The sequence below is a fragment of the Pristis pectinata genome, chromosome 33 (genome assembly GCF_009764475.1).
Source record: "Pristis pectinata isolate sPriPec2 chromosome 33, sPriPec2.1.pri, whole genome shotgun sequence".
Taxonomy (NCBI): Eukaryota; Metazoa; Chordata; class Chondrichthyes; order Rhinopristiformes; family Pristidae; genus Pristis; species Pristis pectinata.
In genome coordinates this window covers 5,825,145-5,846,814 of record NC_067437.1, presented here as the reverse complement: position 1 = coordinate 5,846,814, position 21,670 = coordinate 5,825,145, and the positions used below count along the sequence as shown (strand labels likewise).

The following is a 21,670-nucleotide window of genomic DNA, read 5'->3' as shown; positions in this document are numbered from 1 at the left end:
ACCCGAGCTGCATTTGGATGATGCAATGCTCATTGTTTTTTACATGAATAAGGATCATGTGAGAAGGCTGGCATATTTGCTGGTTTGTATGGTTATCAATAGCAACCTAAAAGCTAATCTAAGTGTCTTGAGAGGGAATTGTCACTTTTTTTTAGGAAGGGCGGGTTTTTCTGTTTGACCTGAGAATTCTTATAATGAGACCTAGGTTGAAATTTTGGAAATGCCTGTCTGAAGGCAGATGTGCAGTTTAAATTGACATGGTCGGCACCAGCATTGTGAGCTGAAGGGCCTGTTCCTGAACTGTTGTGAAATCATAAGACCATAAGATGTAGGAGCAGAATTAGGCCATTCAGCCCATCTGCTCTGCCATTTAATCGTGGCTGATATTTTTTTATTTTCAACCCCCTTCTCCCTGTAACCCCTTTACCAATCAAGAACCTGTCAATCTGCCTGAAATACACCCAATGACTTGGCCTCCACTGGCCTCTGGCAACAAATTCCACAAATTCACCACCTTCTGGCTGAAGAAATTCCTCCTCATCTCAGTTCTAAAGGGACGTCCCTTTATTCTGAGGCTGTGCCCTCAGATCCTAGACTCTCCTACTGATGGAAACATCCTCTCCACGTCTCTATCCAGGTCTTTCGGTATTCAGTAGAGATGAGATTGAAGTGCTTACAGCACAGTATCAATGCAATATTCACCCATTTAAATGGTGTCTTTCATTTGCTGGTAACATGACTTCCTAGAGAAGTGGTGTATTTTCAGGGGAATAGTTGATTACAAAGCACTGCAATATGAAGAGGCAAATGCCTTCAGTTGAACTGGTGCTCTTGGAATTGGGGCAAGGGGTCCTCATTCTGAGCTCTGACTTCTTACTGGATGGGGGAATAGGCTCAAGGAGTCAAATGGTCAACTCTTGCTCTGTGCTGTGTTGACAAGCCATTCATCAATGATATTGGAGGAGCATAAATTGCAGAACCCATGATTGATGTGAGAAATGAGATTGAACATGACTAGTTACCACTCCCTGGAGTTGAACGTTTGATGAATTGGCTGCTACTCAACACAATGTAGAATGATCAATGCTAAAAATGCTGTGTGTATTCCATTTTGGTAAGGAAACACACTTCACATGTAGCATTGATCTCTGTAATAGCCCCGGTGGGACACTTGAAGTAACTTTTATCGCACGTTGTAATGTGCCTGCCAGTCAAGTGTTTGCCTCTCCTGAAGAAATTGTAGGTAAATTGTTCAGTTAAAAACAAGTAGATTAAGGGCAGTACCTGGGACCTCAACCGTAGTTGTGCATCATAGTGGTGCAGCAGGTAGGTTAATTGCCACTATAAATTGCCCCTTGGTGTAGATAATTGGCAAATGAAAGGGAAGTTGGTGGATAAAGAGTTCATAGAGTCACACAGCACAGAAACAGGCCCTTTGGCCCAATTGGTCCACGCTGACCAAGCTTTCCCATCCAAGCTAGTCCCATCTGGCCCATAACCTTCTAAACCTTTCCAATCCATGTACCTGTCCAACTGTCTTTTAAAAGTTGTTATTGTACCTGCCTCAACCACTTCCTCTGGCAGCTCGTTCCACCCTTTGTGTAGTTTTTTTTTTAAAATGTTGCTCCTCAAGTTCCTATTTAAATCTCTTCCCTTTCACCTTAAACCTATGCCTTATAGTTCTTGATTCCCCAACCATAGGGTGAATGCACTCAGGTTTTCTACCCCATCTATGCCCCTCATGATGTTAAACATCTCTATAAGATCACCTGTCTCTTATGGTCCCGGAACCCTAGCCTATCCAACCTCTCCCTATAACTCAGTCCCTCAAGTCCTGGCAACATCCTTGTAAATCTTTTCTGCACTCTTTCCAGTTTAAATTAATAATCTTTCCCATAGCAGGGTGACCAAAACTGAACACAATACTCCAAGTGTGGCCTCACCAGCATCCTGCACAACGACACCGATACCTTGCATCTTTTATGTGGGAGAGAATAAGTTGGAAGGGCACCAGAAAATAAGATAATGGAGTGATCTGCTGCGGAGATCCCTGGGCCAAATGACATCCTGTGATGTACAAAGTCATATTTGTAAGTTGTCCAGGACATTTTAACACTAACTTCCACCTCAGCTTGTTCCACACACATCACTGGTCACATGACATGTCCATCCTTGCAGTGGACCCATCTTGCCAATTGGAATGTGGAGGGGGGGAAAGAAAAGTCATTTGATTGGTTAATTCCTGACTTCCCTTTTGCCCAATTTCAGAAAGAGAAACACTGCAGATGCTGTAAACTCGAAAAATAATTCTGACAACACTCAGCAGTTCAGGCAGTATCTGTGGAGAAAAACATTTAATGTTTTGGGTTGATGAACTGAAGTTAAACATTTCAGGATGCAGAGAGAACAAAGGGCGAGGTCTGTGGTTGGGTGGGAACCAGAACAATATAATAGGTGGGTAAATATCACCCTCCTATTTGTACCTTTCCAAGACGCACCTTTTGATTTTCACCACTGCCACCACTTGTGTCAATCAATCTCCTGGTCTCCAACCCTTCACTAACTTGTTTATCTCTAACTTTCCCCAGTCCTGATGAAACATTGTTGATCTAAAGCATTAATAAAAGCAGAAAATGTGGGTGGGGTGGCAGCTGTGGAGAGAGAAACGATTGACATTTCGGGTCTGTGCAAGAGAGAAAACAAGTCACTTTTCAGTAACTCCTCTGCTGCTTGACCTACAGAATGTTTCCGGCATTCCCTGTTTATTTCAGCCTCGGTAGTTTGATTTATTTTCACAACCTGCAACATTAACTGCAATTCTCCCTCCACAGATGCTGCCTGCTGTGCTGAGCATTTCCAGCAGAACTTAGGAACCATGTTGGTGGGTTCAGAGCTGGAGACAGAGTATGTGCAGCAGATTTCTTTCACTGTACCACATCAGTGAATCAGATGGGTTTCTACGATAATGCAGCAGTTTCACAGTCACTGAAATTAGCTTCAAATTTCAGATTTAGGGAATTACTGGAATTTCAATTCTCCGGTTTCCATGATGGGAATTGAACTCGTGACTCTCGATCAATTGTTTAGAACTTCAGTTCAAGTGATGGTAAATGGGAGTAGGTTAGCTTGGTCGAAGGGCCTGCTTCTGTGCTGTTTGATGACTGGCTGTTAATCCAAAGGTGGCCCACACCACCACCAACGTTCCTGTATTTTTAATCAGGAAAACATCCCAAGAGAATTCAAAAGGACACTTTCATCAACACTTGACTGAAAACCTCATGGGGTGACTTCAGACCAGATGAGAGAGAAATAATTGGTGTTAAGGAGAGAGGCTGAGAAGTTTAGGGAGGGAATATACTAATTTATTGCACTCTCAGGTAACATGAAATAAATGTAAAGTATTGGGGAAAGAACTGAAAATCTCTACGTTGGGATTCAACAATAAGTAAGACAAATATTTCAACTGTACTAATGTTGGATGATCTTCCAAGGTGGTGATAAGCCATTTCCCATTGGATTATAGAGGGCACGTGTACAGGGTTTGATTGGAGAAATATTGTTTCACCCAACTGCTCTTAATGCTAAACTAGTATGCTGGACAATCAAATGGGAGCAGGATCAGACTGACCTGGGAAGTTGGTGGCCTCTAATTCCCAATGCTCAGGCCCACAGATGAACGAAACAAGTTAGTGCTTATAGAGCAATACATATAAAACACTGGAGGCCCTCAGCAGGTCAGGCAGCATCTATGGAGGGAAATAAACAGTTGACGTTTTGGGCCGAGACCCTTCATCAAGGACACCTGTTGAGTCTCCATTAGTGCTCACAGAGCTGCCGCCCAGCAGATTAGTAAATGGTCTTGGGGGCGTGGGTGTGTGTGGGGTTAAGAGTAGTGCAGGATCCAACATCAAAATGTCTCCTTCATGTCTGGGATGTGACTGCTTGTAAAACTTCAGAGGTGGGAATTAAAAAATGGGCAAAGCTGCCTCCTCTTCCAACCCCACCCCCATTCCACTGGTAGACCCCTAATCAATAATAGGCTACAATAAGCAATCTGCTGGAGGAACTCAGCGGGTCGAACAGTATCTGTGTTGGGGGAGGAATTGTCGATATTAAGGGTTGGTTTTGACCTGAAACGTCGACAATTCTTCCCTCTTTCCCCTCCCCACAGATGCTGCCTGACCCGCTGAGGTCCTCCAGCAGATGGTTTATTGCTCCAGATTCCAGCATTTGCAGTCTCCTGTGTCTCTACAATGACAGGATGTACACCGGCACAGAGCCAGGTTTGCTCTAATACAATAACGTGATATTGGAAATACTCAGCAGGTTAGGCAGCATCTGTGGAGAGAGAAACGGAACCAATGCTTCAGGATGATGACTTCCATTTGGTCTTGTGATGGCAGAGCCCTCTCACGTTAACTTGAACTGCCCTTTGTCTTCACGCACAGTTGGAATGAAAATTGATGGACTGTGTGCGTGATCACATCCTGAATCTGCCCATGCTATTCCCCTGCGTGTTCCTGTTTCAACTCCCATTTTACTAACTTAGCTCCACTTCACTTCTTTGTTTCTCCAACACGATGATCAGGTGGTCTTGCTGTTCCCAAGCCAACACAGCGGTGGAGGTTGTTTTCTCAATGACTTTCCTTCCTTCTCTCTGCAGCACAGACTGGGGAGCTGCTTCATGCAGCCCTGTCTCAAGTGACTACTTGAGATCACCTGCTTCAAGTCACGTCAACGGATGACTGGATCCAAACTGCTTCCCTTCTCTCAGTTATTGGATGTCCAGATTAGGAGGTTCAAATGCAAATCATACAACTGCAGATGCTGGAAACCTGAGATAAAAACATAAAATGCTGGAAATACTCAGCAGGTCAGGCAGCGTCTGTAGAAAGACAGACAGAATTAAATGCTTTGGTTCTCCGTGCCTTTCCCACTCTGACATATTTGTCAGTGGCCTCCTGTATTATACAGAACAACACCTCCTCTATCTGTGCGCGTTGCAGTCTTTTGGACTGAATATTGAAGTCAACAATATTGGATAACTTATGAACAGGCAGCGAATGGAGGGATACCGATGATATGTAGACAGATGGGATTAGTTAGATTGGCATCATAGCGCAGACACGATGGACTGAAGGGCCTGTTCCTGTGCTGTACTGCTCTATGCACTTTCTCTGCTTGGTACTGAACCAGTTCTGCTATAAATGATTCATCTGTAATATACGGATTTCCTCTCTCCACGAACACTGCCTGCTGGGCCTTTCCCAAGCCTCATTTTTACAGCTTTTACGTAGGGCAGGCACAGTAGTGTAGCAGTTAGCGTAATGCTATTACAGCGCCAGCAAGCCGGGTAAAATTCTGGCCACCGTCTGTAAGGAGTTTGTACGTTCTCCCCGTGTCTGCGTGGGTTTCCTCCCACATTCCAAAGACGTACGGGTTGGGAAGTTGCGGGCGTGCTACGTTGGCGCCGGAAGCGTGGCGACACTTGCGGGGCTGCCCCCAGAACACTCTATTGCGAAAGATGTATTTCACTGTGTGTTTCGATGTACATGTGACTAGTAAAAGTATCTTAAATGTAGTAGAATATAAGAGTATAAATAGGCCATTTGGCCCATCGAGCCTGCTCTGCTACTCAATTGGAGCATGGCTGATTCTCCACATTCAGCAACACACAAAGTGCTGGAGGAACTCAACAGGTCAGGCAGCATCTGTGGAGGGAAATGCACACAGTCCACATTCACACCCCATTCCTGTTTTCTCCCAGCATCCCTTGCTCCCTTTAGCCCCAAGAACAATATCCAACTCCTCCTTGAATATTTAATGGGTGTATTGAGCTCTGTGGAGGAGGCAGACAGATCTGGATCTCATCCAAAGGATCACACCTCCAACAGGGAAGCACTCACTCAGCTCTGCAGCATTAACCAAGAAATGGCCCTTGAGCTGTTGGAGCAGCACTTGAGCCAAGTCCTTCTCACTCAGATTGTCAGATTAGTTTATTGTCATGTACACCAGGGTGCTGAGGGGGAGGGCTGCAGGTGTGGTGGTCTCCAGCTCACTAGGCCTGGGTGGGGTGGGGTGGTGTGCTGGTTTGATCCGCAATGAAGTGGTGTGTCCTGGTTCTGAACCCTGTCAGGTCAACGTTCAGGAAACCAGTGGGCACTGTCAGGTTGTAGTTCCTACAGTTCTGTGCAGAGGTGGACTTCATTTCCCATCTGGTGGCCCTTTCTCCCACGGGTGCTCTGATATCAGCTGCTGATGTTCTGGGGGCTGGCGTTGGCTTGGAGACAGCAGTCAGTCATCTTCCTCATTCAGATTATTGTCATTTACACCAGGTTGCAATGAAATTACTTGCTCGCGTGAAGCTCAGAGAGTAAACAGTGTACATGGTGATAATAAATACAGCAGTAAGTACAACAACGAGGGCAAAATGATGGAATGGTGCAAAGTATTGTAGTGCAAAAAGAAGTGCTAAAGTGACAACAACAGAAGAAGTAGAATTAAGAGTTTGAGAACATGGAAGCTCCACCGGGAAGGGGATGTGAGAGAGGTGGTTGATTCAGGAGTCTGACAGCAGTGGGGGAGAAGCTGTTCCTGAGTCTGGATGTCTGGGCTTTCAAGCTCCTGTACCTTCTCCCAGAAGGTAGAAAGGGGAATGGCCAGGGTGGCAGGCATCCTTGACGATACAAGAGGTGATTGGTTTATGCTGTCCCTGAGCAACGGTTGATACTCCTCCTAATGTTCTCTAGCTCACCGATTTCCACCCCCCACCCCCCACCCTTCCTGTTCTCCCTCCTCCTCTCTGGATGTCACTTACTCAATACTTGGGTGCACCCTCTGTGCTCATTAGCACTTCACAACAGTGGCCACGCTTGTGTTGCACCAATTCTGTTGTGACCATCCCAACGAGGTAACAAGGCCTCGCCCAGGTTGTATCCTTACACCCAGAGTGGGCAAGGTGACACTTGATGAGGCGTTGGTCAGACTGCACTTAGAATATTGTGAGAGCAGTTTTGGGCCCTGTATCTAAGTAAGGATGAGCTGACGCTGGAGAGGGTCCAGAGGAGGTTCACAAGAATGATCCCAGAAATGAAAGGCTTAATGTATGAGGAGCATTTGATGTCTCTGGGCCTGTACTCGATGGAGTTCAGAAGGATGAGGGGGATCTCATTGAGACCTACCGGATAATTACAGGCCTGGATAGAGTGGACATGGAGAGGATGTTTCCATCAGTAGAAGAGTCTAGGATCCGAGGGCACAGCCTCAGAATAAAGGGACGTCCCTTTAAAACTGAGATGAGGAGGAATTTCTTCAGCCAGAAGGTGGTGGATCTGTGGAATTCATTGCCACAGACAGCTGTGGAGGCCAAGTCATTTAAACAGAGGTTGATAGGTTTGGGGGTTAAGGGTTACAGGAAGAAGGCGGGAGAATGGGGTTGAAAAAAAAATATCAGCCATGATAGAATGGTGGAGCAGACTCGATGGGCCGAATGGCCTAATTCTGCTCCTATATCTTATGGTTTAACGCCTACTCAGCATCCATTCCACAGCACGAACCCTTCAAATCAGGGTCACTGAGCCTGATTGCAGCAGCTTTATTTCTGCTGTTGGCTGAGATTAGCCAACGTAGACCAGCAATTGAACTTCAGTCTCTATCCGAAGAAGGCAATACAGGTTGAAACTCTTTAGTCTAGCACCCTTGAGATCTGACTGGTGCCGAATCACAAAAAATCCAGACCACAGAAATTGTCCCGAATCATCTTCCTCTGAGCAGGACAACTTTTCCTAAGTGCAGATACTCTCTGGTTCACTAAAGGGTTCCAAGAGCTGTCTGCTACCGAAAATTTCCATAAGTTGGAAAAACTGTTGGCTAAGATTGCAAAAGTTGCACTGGTAAGTTAATTAGCTACAGATTGGTACAGATCTTAGTTAATCTTAGATATTAGTTAGATCTTAGTTAATTCGTACAGATCTGTACTACAGATTCAAAACCTGTGGTGTTGCCACAGAATGTCGTACCAGAGGGTTTCAACCTGTACTTTCAACGAGTCAGTGCGATAAGGATTCACTTGATCGATCCTTGGGAGATGCGGGCTGCCCTTTGAGGGTTGAAGAGAATCATTACAGTAGAGAAGGAGGCCATTTGGCCTATCACGTCCATGCCAGCTCTCTACCAGAACATTCCTCCAGTTCCACCCAATGGCCCTTTCTCTCCAATCTTGTAATATTTCTCCACTGTATCTTCATCCAATTCCTTCTTAAAGGCCACACTGCCTCCACCAGATCTGTAGGCAATGCATTTCAGACTCCAGCCACACACAAAATAAAAGCAACCTTCCCTCACCTGACCCTTAATTCTCTTCCCATTTATTTTGTACCATGAGCTTTGGTCTTTGAGCCCCTCCACCAATGGGAACTCTGTCCATTTGACCCCCTCCACCAATGGGAACATGTCACTCTGTCCAGAAACCTAATCATTTTATGTAGTCCTATCAGACCTCTCCTCAGCCTTTCCCAAAGAAAACACTCCCAGCATCTCAAATCTATCCTTGTGTGGTCCCACATCCCTTCTGCCCCTAGAGTTTGGATGAGAGGTGATCTCCTGAAGAGGGAGAGACAAGTAGGTGACCAGGAGGCCAAGTCCTCAGGCTGGAGACTTTAGATCCAAGGACACTGGCTCTGCATCACGGCTTAGTCATTTAGGATTGAGATAAAGGAGGAATCTCTTCACTCTTGAGTTTAGGGTGGGAGTTGCAGTTCTCCCTCCGGGAGACTTATGATTGGTCAGTTGTTGAGAATGATTCGAGACTGAGATATTTGGGCATGGAGGGAATAAAGAGGCTGGGGATCAAGTGGAAATCTGGGCTTGAGGGGCAGGATTAACTGTGACATTGAATAGCAGAGCAGGCTAGAGGAGCCACATGGAGTCAAACAGCAGGGAAACAGGCCATTTGGCTCACCATGTCCATGCTGACCAGTGGGCACCCATCCATATTAATCCCCTCTTCTAGCTGCAGTGCTCTGGGACACCACCAGAATGTCGGACAACTTTGCCAGCATTTCACACAGGGCTCATAGAGTCATGCAGCACGGAAACAGGCCCTTCGGCCCAACTCATCCATACCGACCAAATGCCCACCTAAGCTAGTCCCATTTGCCCATGTTTGGCCCATATCCCTCTGAACCAGTCCAGATGAAGGGTCTAGACCTGAAATGTCAACTGTCCATTTCCCTCCACAGATGCTGCCTGACCCTCTGAGTTCCTCCAGCATCTTGTGTGTTGCTCCAGATTCCAGCATTAGCTGTCTCCTGCATCCCTCTAAACCTTTACTATCCTGGAGGGAAAGAGAAGGGAGGTTTATTCAAGAGTTGGGGATCCTCAACGCATAGTGCATAGAGCCATCTAAGGAGGACGAGGTTATTGCAAGACACAAGAAGCCCTAAAGATCACTCAAGACGCTGGAGGAACTCGGCAGGTCAGGCAGCATCTATGGAGAGAAATGGACAGTCGATATTTCGGATCAAGACCCAAAACATTGACTACCACTTCTCTCCACAGATGCTGCCCAACCTGTTGAGTTCCTCCAGCGTTTTGTGTGTTGCTCCAGATTCCAGCATCTGCAGTCTCATGTGTCCCCAGAGACCACTGCTTGGACTGGCTAGCTTTGACTTTCGAAAGCAAAATCCCGCAGATGACTGAAAGCTGAAATAAAAACAGGAAATGTCCTGTAAATCAGGCAGGATCTGTGGGGAGAGAAATGTTTCAGGCCAATTGTGTCAGAAACGATGAAACGGGCTTGAATTTCAATGGACAATTGCTGTAGCTGGAAGATATCAGAATCAGGTTTATTATCACTGACATATGCTGTTGAAATTTGTTATTTTGTGGCAGCAGTTCAGTACAAGACAAAATGACTATAAATTACAAAATGAATACTGCAAAAAAAAAGAAATAATGAGGTCATGTTCATGGGTTCGTGGACAGTTCAGAAATCTGATGGCGGAGGGGAAGAAGCTGTTCTTAAATGATTGAGTGTGGGTATTCAGGCTCCTGTACCTCCTCCCCAATGGTAGTAACGAGAAGAAGGCATGTCCCGGGTGGTGAGGGTCCTTAGTGATGGATACTACCTTCTTGAGACACCGCCTCTTGAAGATGTCCTCGATGGCGGGGAGGGTTGTGCCCGTGATGGTCTACAACCCTCTACAGCCTCTTGCGATCCTGCGCATTGGAGCCTCCATACCAGGCGGTGATGCAACCAGTCAGGATGCTCTACACTGCACATCTGTAGAAATTTGCAAGTGTCTTTGGTGACAGACCAAATCTCAGCATACAAAATTAGGTCAATCTCAGCCATTTACAGCACAAGGGTGAACAGCCTAACCTGGCTGGGGAGAGCATTGCACCTTTTTATTTGCGGTAGGTATGTTAATGCACCTTTTGTTTTGCGGGGGGGGAGGGGATGTTAATCCTCACCCACTCCACCCCCCACATCTTGAGCCACCACCTCTGGCCGGACCACGGCCCCTTTAAGAAACTGCAGGGGTGACGTCACCCGGAGGGCCGGGGAGGAGGGGGGAAGCCGCCGAGAGTGCGCAGGCGCGGGGGCTGCAGCCCTTTAATCCGGGATCGCGGTGGCAGAGTAACGCGGGGGTTGTTGTGGTCGGAGGAGGGGGGAATGTACCCCTCCTGTCCCCAGCATCAGCATCTCAACTGCTTCCAGCTTTAGCCCCTCCCTTCCTCCCCACCCAATGTTGCAGCCCCCTCCTCTGGAACCTTTGAAGTTGTCCCTCGCTGCAACATTTCACAGCCGGAGTGAATGTGTTGCATTGACCACATCCCAGTGACAACCATGCAAAGGTAAGGGGGGGGAGGTGAAGGAGGGAGGAGGGGAAGGGAAGAGAAAAGGGAAGGAGGGAGGAGGGGAAGAGAAGAGAAGAGGAGGGAGGGAGGGAAGAGGAGGGAGGGAAGAGGAGGGAGGGAAGGGGAGGGAGGGAAGAGGAGGGAGGGAGGAAGGGAAGAGAAGAGGAGGGAGGGAGGAAGGGAAGAGAAGAGGAGGGAGGGAGGGGAAGGGAATATAATTTCTCTAAAAGAAATGCATCTCAATCTAATTAATTCGCGGTAATCTAAGTAATTGTAACCCTGCTTTTTAATCATCTCTCACCCCCCCCCCCCCCCCCCCCGACACACACACACAGCAAAACCCACGGTTTAATTGCTGTTTTGCTCGTCTGTATTAGTTTGGGCGAAGCTGTAGATCCGTGATGTGTGCATTGGAGTCAAATCCGTGTTAAAATGCATGTTAACACTTTTGCCAAAAACAAAATCTTTCCTTGGAAGATTTTAACCAGTGCAGGTGATGTGCACTGTTGGGCAAAACTTTCTGTTGCCTGCACCGTTTTCGCGTGGGGGTGGTGTGCTGGAGCTTATTTCGATGTGTCACACCCTTTTTAGAAAACAGTTTAAATACCATCTTTTTATAACTGACTTGCTGCTAACATTTGCTTTCCCCTTCTGGGTCCGGTTTCATATTGAGAATGTTAAAACGCTTTCTGATGGGCCCGTGGTGCAATTTGCTTTATTCTGTTTTCCCAATGTGCACCCTCTAACCCTTTTCCCTTCAAAGACAACGTTTCTAAGTGACGAGTTATAATGTATCAGTGCTATTCTGTGAGCTGCTCTGTTCTCCCTGCACCAGTTGGAGGCTTCTAACGCTGTAGCCCGTTAGTCCAGCAGAGATTGGGGCAGCGAACCGGCTCCCAAACCCCTCCCCTTCCAACTGTGTCGGTTGAGCTGTGGTCTGTACATAAACAGTGACACGCACTGAGCTGGCCCCATAAACTACAGGATGTGGCAGAAAAATACCGTCTGAGTTATTAATATAACAATCCAGTCTCTTTCCCACCCCCCCTCCCCCAAAATATGTTGGGGGTGTTTACAGACATTCAGTTATACATTTCCATCCTGGTTTTTCACATCTGAATGTTATAGTCACGACCTTTTGCGTCTCCCTCTGTGATTACAGTTTCATTTACATTTTGCATTTCAAATCAATTCTCTTCCCTCCCCAACCCTGTGATGTTTTTTCAACAGCAGTTTCTTTATTTTTTTTCGTTTTGCACTGAAGTTATTTTCCATCTAGTTTCAGGGTGGCTGCAACAGGTTTAACATTGTGATCAAAATCAGTGTCTGTAAACCTCCCCTGCTCAGCAGCCCTCCAAGGACACTTGGCTCTTGACTAACCCATCTCCCCCCACGTTGGTGTGTCTGTGTGTGGTGTTGCTGGTGAGGATGGAGTTTATTGCCCATCTGTAACTGTTCTTGTGAAGGAGGTCGCTCTTGAACTGCTGCAGTCTGTGTGGTGAAGGTGCTCCCATAGTGCTGTTGGGTGGGATTTTCAGGACTCGAATCCCGAGACGATATAGGACCAAATGTATATTTCCGAGTCAGGATGATGTGGGACTTTGAGGGGAACCTGAGTGTGGTGGTGTTGCCGTGCACCTGCTGCCCTTGTCCTTTGCAGTGGAGGTTGTAGGTTTGGTGGGTGCTGTCAGAAGTAAGCTGTATGACTCTGACTCAAGTGCAATGCCTGAGGGTTTTCCCTTGCCCAAGGTGCTGCCTTTCCTACCTATTCTGGTGGCTGTTAAAAGACCCTCGACTGCTGTGTGAAATCAATCTCCTGTCAGGAGAGAAGCAGTGTTAACGTGGATGAAATCTCATTGATGACCTAACGTGGTGGTGAGAAGCTTCAGGTTCACCTTTCCCTTTGCTACCTAACCTGGTTATTCTCAGCACTTTCAGATCTGCAGCATCTGTGGTATCTTGTTCTCTGGGGACACCCAATGTTCTGATCAACCAGCATGCTCACAGGTCACCTGTCATGGAACTCAGCATAGCTAATGTGATGCCTTGATTTCACCCACAGCGGCAGCCTGTCATTCAGTCCATAAGACAAGATATCTTTTAGTCACACGTACATCAAAACAGACAGTGAAATGCATCTTTTTGCGTAGTGTTCTGGGGGCAGCCCGCAAGTGTCGCAACGCTTCCGGCGCCAACATAGCGTGCCCACAACTTCCTAACCCGTACGTCTTTGGAATGTGGGAGGAAACCAGAGCACCCGGAGGAAACCCACGCAGACACGGAGAGAACGTACAAACTCCTTACAGACAGCAGCCGGAATCGAACCCGGGTCGCTGGCGCTGTAATGTGTTATGCTAACTGCTACACTACCATGCCTGGGTGATCCACCGCAGTGCATTTTGTAGATGGCGTGCACTTGCACGGCATATTCAGGCATGCCACACGAGTGGCATCAGTGCTGTGTTTCTATATATATATAGATAACACTAATCTGTAAACGAACGTAAAGGCTTGCACTGTTTTTATTGTTGTATATAGTTTGTTTTTTTATGATGAATAAAGTTTATTTTGGAATTTTAAAAAAATTCAGGTGGTAAAGGGAGTGAGTATTTAAGGTTGAGAATGGCACCCCATTCAACTGGATTGCTTTGTTCTGAATGGTGTTGAGCTCCTTAATGCTTAGAGCTGCATTCATCCAGGCAAGTGGAGAGTTGTAGATTCTGACTTGTATCTGATTGATGAAACAAAGGGCCGCAGATGCTGGAATCTGGATGAAAAACATTCTGATGCTGGAGGAACTCAGCAGGCCAGGCTGCATCCGTGGAGAAAAGCAGGCGGTCAACGTTTCGGGTCAGGACTGAAGATAGGCAAAGGGGAAGCCAGATATGTAGGAGGGAAAAGCAGAGCAGTGATGGGTGGACAAAAGAGGGGAGGTGGGGTGGGCACAGGGTGGTGATAGGTAGATGCAGGTAAGAGATAGTGATGGGCAGGTGCGGGGGAGGAGGGGAGAGCAGATCCACTGGGGGATGGGTTAAAGGTAAGAAGAGAGAGTAAAAAAAAGGCTAGGAAAGGGAAGAAGAGAAGAAGCGTGGTGGGGGTGTGGGGGGGGGGGGGTTTGTGGGGATTACCTAAAGTGGGAGAATTCAATGTTCTTGCCGTTAGGCTGCAAGGTTCCAAGACGGAAAATGAGGTGCTGTTCCTCCAGTTTGAGCTTGGAATTCTCCTGGCAGTGGAGGAGGCCGAGGACTGACATATCAGTGATATTGTGGGAGGGGGAGTTGAAGTGACTGGCAACGGGGAGATGCAGATCGCGGTTACGGACGGAGCGCAGGTGGTCTGTGAAATGGTCACCCAGTCTGCGTTTGGTCTCACCAATGTAGAGGAGGCCACACTTGGAGCACCGAATGCAGTCGATGATATTAAGGGAGGTGCAGGAGAATCTGTCTCACCTGAAAGGACTGTTTGGGTCCCTGGATGGAGGTGGTGTAGGGGCAAGTGTTGCACCTATGGCGGGGGCAGTGGAAAGTTCCCAGAGAGGGAGCAGGATGAGTTATGGTGGGGAGGAGTGAACGAGGGAGTCGTGGAGAAAGCAGTCCATGCGAAAGGCAGAAAGGGTCAGGAAGGGGAAGATGTGTTTGGCGGTGGGGTCCCATTGGAGATGGCAGAAGTGGCGGAGAATGATGTGTTGGATCTGTAGGCTGGTGGGATGAAATGAGGACAAGGGGGACCCTATCCATGTTGGTTCTTGGAGGGGTGGGGGTGAGAGCTGAGGTGCGGGAAATGGTAGAGATACAGGTGCAAGCTCGCTTGACCACAGTTGGGGGAAATCCCTGGTTAGAAAAGAAGTTGGACATCTCGATGTCCTTGAGTAGAAAGCCTCATCATGGGAGCAGATGCTGCGGAGGTGGAGAAATTGAGAAAAAGGGAGAGCATCTTTGCAAGAGACAGGATGGGAGGAGCTGTAATCAAGGCAGCTGTGGGTTTGTCAAAGACGTCAGTGGATAAGCAATCTCCTGAGATGGAGACAGAAAGATCGAGGAAGGAGAGGTGTCAGAGATAGTCCAAGCGAATTGGAGAGCTGGGTGAAAATTAGTGGCAAAATTTATGAAACTGTCGAGTTCCTCATGGGTACAAGAGGTGGCACCGATACAGTCATTGATATAGCAGAGAAAGAGCTGAGGAATGGGGCCGGATTAGGCTTGGAACAGAGACTGTTCAATGTAGTCAATGAAGAGGCATAGCTGGGGCCTCCATCATCATCATCGTGTTTTTCATGTATCTTGCTGATGATGGAAAAGCCTTAGGGTGTCAGGAGGTGAGTCACTTGCCGTAGCATCCAGTCTCCAACCTGCGCCTGTAATGATTGTATTCACATGGATGGTCCAGTTGAGTTTCTCGTCAATAGTAACGCTAAGCATGTTGACAGTGGGGTACTTGGAAATGGGCTTTAATGTCCTGAGTGGCTGCCTGGACTTGCTGAAGATGGTTATTGTCTGGCACTTTGGCATGAATCTTACTTGCCTCTTCTCATACCATGCCTGAATGTTGTCCGGGTCTGGCGGCAGTCAAGTGTGGGCTGCCTGACTGTACTCTGGAGACTTTCCTGCGTTGAAGCTTTTGTATAGAAGCTTGCTGTTGCTGTTCTTTGTTGTGGCTCTGACTTAAAGAACATAGGAGTAGGTCATTCAACCTCTCAAGCTCAAAGTGAGATCAGAGCTGATCTAAATCATCACTTTCTTCCTATGTCCCCATATCCCTTGATTCCATAATATCCAAAAATCTATTACTTGGCATTGAATGAACTCAATAACTGAATTTTACAACATGCTGGAGAGGACTATTCCAACTTTACCATCTTCAGAAGGAAGAAACTTCTCATTTGTCCTAAAGCCAACCCCTTACCTGTACGCTGTGACTTCTGGTTCTAGAGTCACCAGCCAGGAGAAGCAACCTCTCCACGTTTACCCACTTGAACTCCCTAAGGATTTCATGTTTGGCAAACTTTCTAATAGGGTTCAATTGTTTCTGTAGCTGAGAGGTATGCTCTTGCACAGATGACAATCGCTGTTCCACACTTGATGAAATGTTTCTACCTCCTGAGGCAGCAGGGAGCTGCAGCCAATGATGATAGGAATGTGGGGAGAATGGGTTGTAGGGAAAATTTAGTGGGGAATGGGATAGCTCTGTGAATTGGCATAGAATGACCTCCCACTATGTGGAAAGAAGTGTGGACTTTTAGTTAGTTCCTGGATGGTTCTGCCGTGTGGAGACTTGGCCAGTTGGACTCCTCTTAGTGGTGTTTACCAGAACCAATGTCTGTGCCTACATTTTGCCATCAATGCTCCCATTGAGACTAGCTGGAGTACTGTGTGCAGTTCTGGTCACCACACTGTTGGGAAGGATGTGATTAAGCTGGAGAAGGGGTAGAAAAAATTCACAAGGATGTTGCTGGGACCGGACAGCCTGAGTTATAAGGAGATTGGGACTTTTTTCATTGGGGCGAAGGAGGTTGAGGGGTGACCTCGGGTGTATAAAATCATAAGGGGCATAGATAAGGTGACTGGACTCCAGAATCTGGGTAGGGGAGTCTAAAGTCAAAGTCAAGTTTGTTGTCATGTGCACAGGTGCAATGGAAAACTTACTTGCAGCAGCATCACAGGCACAGAGCATCAGATAAGTAGCCTTCGCAAGAAAAAAACAAATTGTACACAATTTTTACAAGAAAGAACACAATTTGAATGAAATAAAAGTTCATCGTAGAGTTTAGGTTGAAGGTGAGAGGGGCGAAGATTCGAAGGGGATCTGACAGACAAGTTTTTCACACAGAGTGTGGTGGGTATCTGGAACGAGCTGCTAGAGGAATCAGAATCGGGTTTATTATCACTGTGTTGTGAAATTTTGCACAGCAGAAAAGAGCAAGACATAAACATGGCTATAAGTTTAAAAAAATAAATAGTGCAAAAGATGCAGGTGCAATTACAACATTTAAGTCATTTGGACAGTTGCATTGGATAGGAAGGGTTTATAGGGATATGGCCAAATGCAGGCAAATGGGACTAGCTTGGGAAGGCACCTTTGGTGTGGATGTTTCCATGCTGTATGACTCTGACTCAAGTGCAATGCCTGAGGGTTTTCCTTTGCCCAAGGTGCTGCCTTTCCTACCTATTCTGGTGGCTGTTAAAAGACAGGACTGCTGTGTGAAATCAATCTTCTGTCAGGAGAGAAGCAGCGTTAACGTGGGTGAAATTTCATTGACGACCTAACGTGAACTTGATCTTCTCACCGCCACCTTTCCCTTTGCTACCTAACCTGGTTATTCTCAGCACTTTCAGATCTGCAGCATCTGTGGTATCTTGTTCTCTGGGGACACCCAATGTTCTGATCAACCAGCATGCTCACAGGTCACCTGTCACAGCTGCTCATGGCACTCAGACTAGCTAAGGTGATGCCTTGATTTCACCCACAGCAGCAGCCCATCATTCAGTGAATAAGATAAGATATCTTTATTAGTCACATGTACATCAAAACACAGTGAAATACATCTTTTGTGTAGAGTGTTCTGGGGCAGCCCGCAAGTGTCATCATGCTTCTGGTGCCAACATAGCATGCCCACAAATTCCTAACCTGTACATCTTTGGAATGTGGGAGGAAACCGGAGCACCTGGAGGGTGGTTTGATGGACAGCACAACATGGTGGGCCGAAGGGCCTGTTTTGTGCTGTACGGTTCTATGGAAACCCATGCAGACAAGGGGAGAAGGTACAAACTCCTTACAGACAGCAGCCAGAATCCAGAATTGAACCCGGATCACTGGCGCTGTAAAGCGTTACACTGACCGTTACACTACCATGCCTGCCCATAGCAAGGTGGCTTCTAAATCACTGAGGGGGCAACATCCTGGTGAATCTCACTGCACCCTCTTCAGTACTTTCACGTCCTTTGTCATCCCTCACCCCCCCACCCCTTGAATCTCTTTCAAAGTCTCTCATTACTTTTCCTGACTCTTCCTCATCTATTAAAGGTCACCTGTAAGTTCTTTAAAAAAAATAAAAACACTGAAATTATCATTTTTATTCATTCTTTTGTGGTCCTAGCACGGCTGACATTTATTGTTCATATCTAATGCATCATGATGACATCTATTAAGAAGACTTCCCTTTGGTCTCCCCCCTCCCCCCTCTCTCTTTCTGCAAATGGCATGGACTCCAGTCCTGAACCCAGTATCTTACCCAGTCAAGTCTCCCACTGGTCAGATGGGCACCAAAAGATGGTGCAATTCAAGGTGAATGCAGGAACCGAGGAGTTGCATCCCTTAGACAGGATGCACAGATCCTTCAGATACATACGTAGAGGCACCATAGGTTGCATCACGGCTTGGTATGGCAACTGCTCTGCCCAAGACCACAAGAAACTGCAGAGTTGTGGATACAGCTCAGCACATCATGAAAACCAGCCTCCCCTCCACAGACTCTGTCTACGCTTCTCGCTGCTTCGGTTAAAGCAGCCAACATAATCAAAGACCCCTCCCATCCTGGACATTCTCTCTTCACTTCTCTCCCCCCCCAGAAGATATAAAAGTCTGTTCCACCAGGCTCGAGGACTGCTTCTGTCCTGCTGTTATAAGACTATTGAACAGTCCCCTTGTACAATAAGATGGACTCTTGACCTCACAATCTACCTTGTCATGGCCTTGCACCTTATTGTCTGCCTGCACTGCACTTTCTCTGAAACTGTAACACTATATTCTACATTCTGTTATTGCTTTTCCCTTGTACTACCTCGATGTACAGATGTGATGCAAAACAAAGTTTTTCACTGTACCTTGTTACACCTGACAATAATAATAAATCAGTTAAGCATCTACCAGGAAGGGTTAAACTGGCTTGGCTGCTATTCTCTGCAAAAGAGAAAAGTAAACACTTGTTTATATAGAGTGTTTTACATCCCTTGCAGGATGCCCCAAAGTGAAGACAGAAGTCTCCCAAGAGAGCTTTAAGATTACAAAAGGCTTTCAGAATGTAGACATTTGCTGCAGGAGATAGCGGAACATGGTGATGTAAATGCAAGGAAACCACAAACAAAACCAGTAGGAAGTTCAGGAGAAGCCTCCGCAGTCAGAATGCGGAACTTGCTAATACCAGGAATCGTCCAGGCAAATGTCAGAGGCTTTAAAGAGGAACCCTAAGAAAGGGCAGAGGGACATGTTGATGGAGTCACAACAGTGAAGGAGACTATTTGGCCTTTGTGCCCCTGTTGGTTCTCCAGAGAGAAATCCATTCAGTCCCATTCCTGTACTTCGAAGTTTACTTCCCTACCATGCTCATCCAATTTTCTTTTGAAACCACCGATCACTTTCACCACCCTCGGGAGCACCAAGTTCCAGGTTATTATCAGTGGCTGCGTAAACAAAAAATCTCCCTTGCATCATTTCCACCTCCCCCTGTGTATCCTTCACTCAAAGCCTTGAACCTGTGTCACTGAGACCAGCCTTGTCCAGGTATTAAACCTCCTTCTGCTCAGAGGTGAACAAAGCACAGTGTCCCTCAGTCCCGGAACCGTTCTGGTAAATCTCCTCCTCTCCACTTCCTTCCCAAAGAGCAAAGACCAAATTATTGCAGTCACGTCGGTGCTCCACAGATGTGTAGTGTAACCTCCCTGTTTATAGAGCCGTACAGGATGGAAAAGGGCCCTTCAGCCCAACTCGTCCATGCTGACCAAGATACCCATCTAAGCTAGTCCCATTTGCCCGCCCGTATCCCTCTGAGCCTTTCCTATCCAAGTGTTAATTTTAAATGTTGTTATTGGACCTCCCTCAACACTTCCTCTGGCAGCTCGTTCCATATACCCACCATCTTCTGCGTGAAGAAGTTTCCCCTCGGGAATGGTTCTCAGGACCTCAACGTATGAAGCTCAAAATCTCACACATGCTGCTAACCGACCACTTTCTAAGGTCTCTTCAGATGAACTGTCAGTTCCTCCTTAGCATACTTTCCAACTGCAGTTATATGAAAGCAGATGGAAGATCCTCACTCAGAACATAAATATGGAAGGAAAAAATAAATCTATACAATACTTTCACTACCTCAGGGTGTTTCAAAATACTTCACAACCGCTGAATGACTTTCTGGAGTCAGTTGAGTGTATCGTCAGATGCACAAGTCCATGTGCGCACAGGTGCAATGAAAAATTTGCTTCCAGCAGCATCACAGACACAGCATCAGATAAGCAGCATTCACAAGAAAAACATAAATTACACAGCATGTTTATAAAGGAGAACACAATTAGAACAAAAAAAAGTCCATGTTAGTGCAAAGTGGTCATAGTGTTGCTAAACTGTAGTGATTAGGGTTGTGCTGGTTGGTTCAAGGACCAAATGGTTGAAGGGAAGTAGCTGTTCTTGAAACTGGTGGTGTGGGACTTCAGGCTTCTGTACCTCCTGCCCAATGGTAGCTGTGAGAAGATGACATGGCCTGGATGGTGGGGATCTTTGAGGATGGATGTTGCCTTCTTGAGGCAGCGACTCCTATAGATATTTCTGATGATAGGGAGGAATGTGCCCGTGATGTATTGGGCTGAGTCCACTACTCTCTGCAGCTTCTTACGTTCCTGTGCATTCGAATTGCCGTACCAGACCATGGCGCAACCAGTCAGGATACTTTCAACAGTACATCTACAGAAGTTTGTTGTGTACAGTGACAAGCCGAACTTCCTTAACCTTCTACGAGAGTGAAGACGGTGGTGCGCCTTCCTTGTGATTGCATCTGTGTGCTGTGAGTGTAGTCACCTTTGTTATGTAGGAGAAGCCGCAGCCGATTTGAACACAGCAAGCTCTCGCAAACAGTAAAGGGAGAGTGATCATGTCATCTATTTGTGACACTTCCCCAGGGTGTTAATGTAAAAAAATATCAGGTGAAAGTTGTATGTTCACATTCAACCTCCAGCGGGGACAGGTCACTGGAGGTCACTGCTGGCAAACTGCTCACAAACATCCCCCGATTATGATCAACGTGTTATAACAGGTCCTAGCCTTAAATACTCGGGAGGACACCACACACCTGAGTAATGCAAACAACAAACAATTGTTACTTGGCGAGCGACCTGGAGAAGACAACTGCTGCCAACTAACCTGTAAATCAAAAAACCTGCAGATGCTGGAAATCTGAAATGAAAACAGAAAATGCTGGAAACACTCAGCAGGTCAGGCTGCGTCTGTGGGGAGGGAAACAGAATTGTCTGACAAAGGGTCTCGCCCCGTTTCCCTTTCCACAGATTCTGCTGTACCCGCTGAGTGTTTGCAGCATTTTTTATTCCTACTAAACTGAATTCCCCCTCCCAGCTGACTTTGTTTGGCTTTCTAGTGACGGGACACACTGCTATTGGTCCACAAAGGGATGAGTCTGTACACAGCATGCATTTCAAAAAGTGTGTCACTCAGTACAGTGCACAACTTGGAATCATACAACTTGGAACAGGCCTTTCGGCCCACTGAGTCTGCGCTGTCCGGCAAGCTCCCACATTCTCCTCTATTTTTTCCCCCCAGATTCTGCCACTCATTAGGGGCAATTTACAGCAGCCAATTAACCTACTGGCCTGCACGTCTTTGGGGTGTGGGAGGAATTGGTTTATTATTGTCACGTGTACTGAGATACAGTGAAAAGCTTTTGTTTGTATGTTATCCAGGCAGATCATTCTGTATGTAAGTACATCGAGATTGTGAAAAGGATAAACAGAATGCAGAATGGTGTTACAGAGAAAAGTGCAGTGCAGGTAGACAAAGTGCAGGGGTCACGCTGAGGTAGATTGGGAGATAA

At 46.7% G+C, this 21,670-nt stretch overlaps 1 protein-coding gene across 3 annotated transcripts in view; it reads left to right on the top strand.

The window, feature by feature from the left end:
• The first annotated feature begins 10,604 nt into the window (after positions 1 to 10,604).
• LOC127585595 (transmembrane protein 184B-like) overlaps positions 10,605 to 21,670 on the top strand; it is a 75,436-nt gene continuing 64,370 nt past the window's right edge. For all 3 annotated transcript variants that reach the window (XM_052043185.1, XM_052043184.1, XM_052043183.1), the window contains exon 1: positions 10,605 to 10,857. The gene's annotated coding sequence lies outside the window, so the exon portion shown is untranslated. The remainder of the gene's footprint in view (positions 10,858 to 21,670) is intronic.